The following is a 6226-nucleotide window of genomic DNA, read 5'->3' as shown; positions in this document are numbered from 1 at the left end:
CTCCACGCAACACGTGCGGCCCATGGGCGCCGCCATCTTTTTCAACCCACAATGTGCGGCCCGTGGGCGCTGCCATTTTGACCTCCCCAAGATCTTCAGGTGCCGCCATCTTGTCTCCTTCACGGCACATGGGCACCACCAGCATCCCAGGACCCGGGCACCCCATCATCCGACACCAGCGACGACCAGCCGCGACTCGCCTCAGTGACCATCGACCTGTCTCGTCCACACAACCTGGCTACCGCATCGACCAGCGTTAAATAGCTCAGTTGGGAGAGCGTTAGACTGAAGAGCTAAAGGTCCCTGGTTCAATCCCCGGTTTCGCCATTGCACCAGGTGCTGCATTGCCTTGCTATCTGGCACGTCGCCCAGAATTTTTTTTTAAAAAGTTGCAGACACTCCAGCTTGATTCAGAGATCCATCCTTTCTACTTAAGTGTAATCTATTAAATTGATGCACGATCAATAACTGCTAAAACGAGGTTGTAGCACAACTGAAGGCTTTAATAGACTAGAACTGTTCCCCAGCAGCTCAGGTACAGAATGAGGGCTGCTGGGACGGCACTGACTCTTATACCCCGTCTATCAGGGCGGAGCTACATACTATACAGCCAATGGTAAACCCCCAGGTTTAACCAATGGAACTTCAGCCTCTCGGGTACTGCAATACCTGATAATACCACAGTCACCATCATGCCAATCCCGCTATCGGTCTTTGCTGATATTTGGCTCCGCAAGCCTCAGTAAGGATTCCTCCATCTGATTGACTGAAGAGATGCACGGTTGTTTGCCATATTCACAGTGGTCCCAGGTCCCAACTCACACTAACATTGAGACTTTAGTGAATGTTGCAGAGGTTTCCTCGTTGCATGCATTTTCACTTGAACATACCTTTTTGTTTAGAAATTGGAAGGACGTGCAAGCGGATTTAATTATCTATCAAACTGCACCAAATTAATGCAAATTCCAGAAAATGGAACTGTCCCCCTTAAAGGCCAATTAGGTGAATGCCATATTTAACTTAATAAGGAACAGGGAGCAGGGTTTTCCAGCCCTTCCCGCCGGGAACCCCCCCCCCCCCCCACCCCGTGCGGGTTTCCTGGTGGTGGGGTGTGCTAGCCACGCAAAACGCCATGGACATCGGTGGGACAGGAAAATCTGTCCAGTGGGCAATGGCGAGCTGCCTCCGCTGCTGGAAAACACACCACGGGTGGGTGGGGGCAGAAGTTTAATCTTCGAAGAAATTGGGAGCATGCATCCAAATTACCACTCATGCTGATTAAAGCTGCTGTTAAAATTCAGAATCCCTTCCATCTCTTTCGTATTTGTATTCACAGCAAAAAGCAATTTCCACAGGCAAACCTGCAGCTCCAATAATCTGAAATTTATAACCTTCTGCGTGCTGTGATCAGCAAAACATTTCACAAGATTAGTGCGACATTTTGGGACATATTCCAATCCCGATTGTCCACTTCCACAGGCAGAAAAAAATAACTTTTGATTGTTCAACAGAAACAACAGTGACTTACATCTATATCGAAGCCTAAAGCATGCACTACAGGGATCCGCCACCTCAAGGACTCTCAATGGGTGGCCCCAGCGATGGGGTTGAGGGGGGTACCGGGGTTTGGGTTTCAGAAACTGGGAGCAGGATGAAGGTTAAAAGGATGGGAATGATTCTGATGGTCCCAGGGGAAAGGACAGCCCCCCCATCCACCCTTACTGCCCAACACCTGCCCACACAGCTAAAGCTGCTGGGTTTCCGGACTTGCGTGGGCCTCCTCTCGGCCCTGGATATAATACCTGTGGTGATGGGATGGTCACTTCAGGGTCTCAGTAGGCCCAAGGGCAGGCAGGCCACCTGACAGCTCTGCCACCCCCCTTAATAATTTAGTGGGGCAGGGACAGGTGGGTAGGTGGTTGGATCTTATGTCTACCCCTTCAGCCTCAAGCCCTGCTGATGGTGGAATATATAATCCAGCCCACAGAAACAAGTAGTTCGGTAGCTGAATGAAGAAAAGGGGGAAACCAACAATTTATTCAAGCAGAAAACGGACAGCCCAGATTAAGGTGGTGCTATTACTGCCGCTGACAATGCTGTTACTAAGATGAGCAGGAGTAGAAACAAACTTGAAACAAATTTGACCCACAACCACTCTGAGTGGGTGCAGCTTCCTGAGGACTGAGGTCCAGACAAATTGAAATTTGATTGCCATGTCTGCACATATATAAGATTAGAGGGTAGTTAGTGACACAGTTAATGTTCAGCACAGTGGCCTGATGAGATTGTCCCTGTTGTACATGGCATTCATTTCTAACAGTTCTGCACTATCTTCTCCCGCTGTGGCAGAAAGTAAAAGTTCACATTGTTGGGAAGGGATTTTAAGTCAGGGTTATTGTGCAGGGAATAGTGATTACAAGGAGGATTACATCATGCAGCTAAATCAGGGAAGAAGGAGTGCACGACAGTTTTAATTAAAGCTGGGCGTAAAAGGCATCTGTATCTGCAGCACTCACAATCATGGGGTGAATACATTGAAGACAACTGTCTATTTCTTTGACAAGTTGTACTTCCTCAAAGCATTCCAGTGCCCTTCCACCCAATGATTGACATATCTCCTCAATAGCCTCCAGAGGGTTCAGCCTTCTGAGGCAATGATGTGTTGAGAAACCTAATTAAGACCTTCTTATCTTCAGGAAAAGCCTGCTGAATGTATGTGCCTTTAGGGAAAAGACGATGCCTCATTCTAAGGACTTCCATGTGCTCCTTCTCTTTCTCTTACAGGCCTTGTATCATTGAAAAATCCATGTTCCCAGTGCTCTCCACATAGTTGACTAAATAGGGCAGCAGAACTCTTGACAAAACTTCCAAAATATCAACTAAAAGCTCAATGCAGGAAAAGTCAAACAAATCTTCAGCTCCAGCAGACAAAAGGCCTCCTCGAAGTTGGATTCACCTTGAGCTCCGCTGCGCATACCGCACACACTGGCAGTAAAAATTAGGATCGGATTTGGTGAAGTTGAGAAAAATACCACAGGATGTATATGCCCCATTCAAATGAACTATGATGGGTTTCTTGAAGACGCTCAAGGGCGATGGCGCTATTTCTGCAGGAAATTCTGTTTTTTTTAAACCAGCTGAGTTAAAATGGAAACTATTACCGTCACAATTTACTGAGTTTACCTTGGTTTTTATACTATGAACGACCTCGTCAGAGCAGGCAGGGTGAGCCTCCCCCATATTCCCCATATCCCCCCTCCCCCATATCCCCCATATCCCCCCCTCCCCCATATCCCCCCTACCCCATATCCCCCCTCCCCCATATCCCCCCTCCCCATATCCCCCCTCCCCCATATCCCCCCTCCCCCATATCCCCCATATCCCCCCTCCCCATATCCGCCCTCTCCCATATCCCCCCTCCCCCATATCCCCCCTCCCCATATCCCCCCTCCCCATATCCCCCATATCCGCCCTCCCCATATCCACCCTCCCCCATATCCCCCCTCCCCATATCCCCCCATATCCCCCATATACCCCCTCCCCCATATCCCCCCTCCCCATATCCCCCATATCCCCCTCCCCCATATCCCCCTCCCCCATATCCCCCTCCCCATATCCCCCCTCCCCCATATCCCCCATATCCCCCCTCCCCCATATCCCCCTCCCCATATCCCCCCCACACGCCCCATATCCCCCCTCCCCATATCCCCCCTCCCCCATATCCCCCATATCCCCCTCCCCCATATCCCCCCTCCCCCATATCCACCCCTCCCCCATATCCCCACTCCCCATATCCCCCATATCCCCCCTCCCCATATCCCCCCTCCCCCATACCCCCCTTCCCCCATATCCCCCCTCCCCCATATCCCCCCTGCCCATATCCCCCCTCCCATATCCCCCCTACCCCATATCCCCCCTCCCCCATATCCCCCATATCCCCCCTCCCCATATCCCCCCTCCCCCATATCCCCCCTCCCCATATCTCCCCTCCCCCATATCCCCCATATCCCCCCTCTCCCATATCCCCCCTCCCCCATATCCCCCTCCCCCATATCCTCCCTCCCCCATATCCCCCTCCCCCATATCCCCCCTCCCCATATCCCCCTCCCCCATATCCCCCCTCCCCATATGCCCCCTCCCCATATCCCCCCTCCCCCATATCCTCCCCTCCCCCATATCCCCCCTCCCCCATATCCCCCCTCCCCATATCCTTCCTCCCCCATATCCCCCCTCCCCCATATCCCCCCTCCCCATATTCCCCTCCCCATATCCCCCCTCCCCCATATCCCCCCTCCCCCATATCCCCCTCCCCCATATCCCTCATATGCCCCCTCCCCATAGCCCCCATATCCCCCCTCCCCATATCCCCCATATCCCCCCTCCCCCATATCCGCCTTCCCCCATTTCCCCAAGTGAATCCAGCCCTAACCTTAACCTCTGCAATACACGCGCAACCGATGGCGTGCATTCATATACCTGCCTAACAGTGTTGCCTTTTACCCCTGCCACCACCACCCCCCCCCCTCCACAGGAGAAACACGCACACAACACCAGGGAGCATGTGAGGACTGGAGGACGCTGGCTGATGAGAGGCCACTGACCGAACACGAGGAAAGGGCCCTGGAACTGGCTGGCGGACCTGAGGACCGGGAGGTTGCCGATGCAGAGGTCGGGGGCGTACTAGCAAGTGAGCCACCGACAGCCCGTCCCCATATCCCCCCTCCCCCATATCCCCCCTCCCCCATATCACCTGATCACTGCCTGCGTGTCTAACCATGCATGCTTCATTGTGTATCGCATGAGCAAACGTCGAGGCACCCATCCCCGCAGATGCAGACCGCCTGCAGGATGCCCCTCGGAGGCCACGGGAGACAGAGAGACCCGGACCCTCCGGCATGCGACGCCCGCAGGATGCCCCTCGCACACCACGGGAGACGGAGAGACCCGGACCCTCCAGCATGCGACGCCTGCAGGATGCCCCTCGCACACCACTGGAGACGGAGAGATCCAGACCCTCCAGCATGCGACGCCCGCAGGATGCCCCTCGCACACCACGGGAGACGGAGAGACATGGAGCAACAGGGAGACGACACCCCCGTCACGTGCAGGAGCGACGACACAGGCATGTGCCACCCAGCGACGAGGGGAGCAGCTACAGGCCCTCATCACATCCGAGCCAGGACACCACTACCCAGGACACCACTACCCAGGACACCACTACCCAGGTCACCACTACCCAGGACACCACTACCCAGGTCACCACTACCCAGGACACCACTACCCAGGACACCACTACCCAGGACACCACTACCCAGGACACCCCTACCCGGGACACCACTACCCAGGACACCTCTACCCGGGACAGCACTACCCAGGAAGACGGAATACCGGACAGTGACTCAGAGTGGATGGGTGGAGACGAACCCCCACCCCAAAGTGCCATGGACTCAGAGTGGGACGAAGAGCACGACACAACGCCACTGCTGTCACCAACACCCTCCACCATCGCAGAAACACTCACCTCGGTTGGGCACTTTAGTGATGAGGCGTCTGGTACACTCACTGGTGCGCACAACACAGCCGTCCCGGTACAGCAGGTGGAGGTAGGAGCAGCAGAGGGGCCGGGCTGTCGGAGGGCAGCCCAGCCCAAGCGAACATCTGCCGCCCAGATGGATCCCGGGTTCCTGGAGTTTCCACACCCACACATAGATCCGATGCAACCACCGACCCGGAGACGAGCGAAGAGGGTGACGGCCGGCTTGCGGCAGCTGCAGTCGCAGGTGGAGGAGTCCACCCGCGTCCAGGAGCTGGAAGTGGTGCCGGTCATACGTGCCACCCAGGCCGACACCGCACGGGTGGCGTCCGCGGTGGAGGCAATGGGTGCGATGGTGTCAGACATGGGGGACGGTTTGCGAGGCCTGGGGCTTTCCGTGCAGGCGGCGTCTGTGGCCCAGGACATGGCTGCCCTCTCACAGGAGGCCATGAGCCAGTGCCAGCGCCAGATGGCAGAGGCGCTCAACACCATAGCCCAGTCTCAGCAGGCCATGGCCCAGTCTCAGCAGGCCATGGCCCAGTCTCTGCAGGCCATCGCTGAGGGCATCGGCGCCAGTGGCCATGTGCGAGCCGGCGTCGCACTATCACAGACAGGGTTTGCCAACCCCCTGGGCTCCATGGCTGCAAAGCTGCAGACCCCTGTCGATACCAGCACGGGCCTCCAGGACTGGCA

At 55.5% G+C, this 6226-nt stretch overlaps 1 non-coding gene across 1 annotated transcript; it reads left to right on the top strand.

Moving 5' to 3' along the window:
* Window positions 1–252: 252 nt before the first annotated feature.
* Window positions 253–327, top strand: trnaf-gaa (transfer RNA phenylalanine (anticodon GAA)). The gene has a single exon. It is a non-coding gene; the product is annotated as a tRNA-Phe (tRNA).
* The last annotated feature ends 5899 nt before the right edge of the window (window positions 328–6226 follow it).

This window comes from Scyliorhinus torazame, chromosome 17 (assembly GCF_047496885.1).
Source record: "Scyliorhinus torazame isolate Kashiwa2021f chromosome 17, sScyTor2.1, whole genome shotgun sequence".
Taxonomy (NCBI): Eukaryota; Metazoa; Chordata; class Chondrichthyes; order Carcharhiniformes; family Scyliorhinidae; genus Scyliorhinus; species Scyliorhinus torazame.
This window is presented reverse-complemented; position numbering and strand designations above follow the sequence as displayed.